Consider the following 1,407-nt stretch of genomic DNA (forward strand, 5'->3'; position numbering starts at 1 on the left):
CGCCGCCGCCGCCGCCGCCGCGCGCTTTAAGCCGAGCGCCCGGCGCCTCCTGACGGCGCTGCCCATATAAGGCGGAGTGACGCGCCGCGCCGCCCGTATATGGGCATGCTCGGCCCCGCCCCCTCCGGGAGGAGGGGCAGGAAATTCCCTGCCCGCCGGGCGAGCCTGGCCTGCGCGCCCCGGGGAGGGGGAGGGGCCTGGGAGCGCCCGTGGCTCCGCCCCACCCCCCAGCAGGTGCTGGAGGGCGAGATCCTCCAGGCAGGGGTCCCCGTGCCACCCCCGGGGCCTCGGGGCAGCACCTCGCCATGCGCGCCGCGATGCGTAGGCCGAGGCACCCACGCCGCCCCCGCGTGCTTGCGGCCCACGCGCCGTGGGGCGGAGGGCCCTCGCGCATCAGGGCGCCGTGGGGCAGCAGCTCCCCACCCCCCCGCACAGGTGGCGACCGCGACAGGGCGCGGGGCTGAGCCCGCTCGCCCAGGAAGCCGACGGCACGGCAGGATCCTACCTCCAGCATCCCACCCCCCAGATGCGGCGCCCCCCTCCCCCCATAGGAAGCTGGCGCTGCAGCTAGCTGCCCGTGGAGACCCGCCCCCCGCGTTTCCTCCCCTTGCCTGGAACAGGCCGTGGGCGTGAAGCTGGGAAGCAGGAGGCTAGCAATAACCTGCTGCAGAAGAAACCAGTAAGGACAGGGCAAGGGGGGATGTCTCCTTGCATCAGCCCTGCCTTCTGTACGGCGACTGAGGGGGGGGTTTGCAACAGGTGAAAGGAGGGGGGGAAAGCCTGCAGCAGTCACCGAGGATCATACCTGCGCTACCCCAGGAAGGGTATTCTCGTTAGCGTGCGCCCTCCAGCAGTGCCAGGCGCCTGCCTCTCTCTGCGTAAACACGGTGCTGTCTTGGCCCCGTGGGGCTTGTGATCTAAGGAGATGAGGTAGATGGAGAGAGAGCGAGACAAAGAGCAAAGGGTGCAAGGTGAGGTCTGGTACACGGGGTTTCACAGCACACCTCTTGCAATCTGTCCCTCTCCCTCGCCCCCCTCCAGCCTTGCCCCCGAATACAGCCACAGACTGAGACGCAGAGAAAATAAAGCAGCCTGGGCGGTTGCGGCCATGTTAATGGAGCTGGGCTGCCTGCCTCCCACAGCCCTGGTGCAGCCGGCTGCCCCTCCCCGTGTACAGCTGGTTCTCTGGAGGGGTTGTGGCCCAGGCCCCTGCTCTGGCTTTGCACTCCCATGCAGCTCTCACCCGTGTGCTGCGGGCGGGGAATACAAAGGCTCCAATACGTGTGCAGGGAGCCGGCTCCCGTGCAGCTGGAAATCCAGCGCGGCCGAGGAGACTCGATTATGTCCGTGCTCCGGCAGACTCTGGCGTCATGTGTATTACTGCTCCCACGCCAAAAAATGGCGGTG

General features: G+C 68.1%; 1 protein-coding gene across 1 annotated transcript in view; it reads right to left on the reverse strand.

Annotated features, from left to right (window-relative positions):
• Positions 1-902, reverse strand: part of DUSP5 (dual specificity phosphatase 5) — an 11,215-nt gene extending 10,313 nt beyond the window's left edge. Inside the window, exon 1 of the mRNA XM_019556209.1 lies at positions 806-902. The gene's annotated coding sequence lies outside the window, so the exon portion shown is untranslated. The remainder of the gene's footprint in view (positions 1-805) is intronic.
• Between the last annotated feature and the right edge of the window lie 505 nt (positions 903-1,407).

Source organism: Crocodylus porosus, unplaced genomic scaffold (assembly GCF_001723895.1).
Source record: "Crocodylus porosus isolate Cpor-Errol unplaced genomic scaffold, CroPor_comp1, whole genome shotgun sequence".
Taxonomy (NCBI): Eukaryota; Metazoa; Chordata; order Crocodylia; family Crocodylidae; genus Crocodylus; species Crocodylus porosus.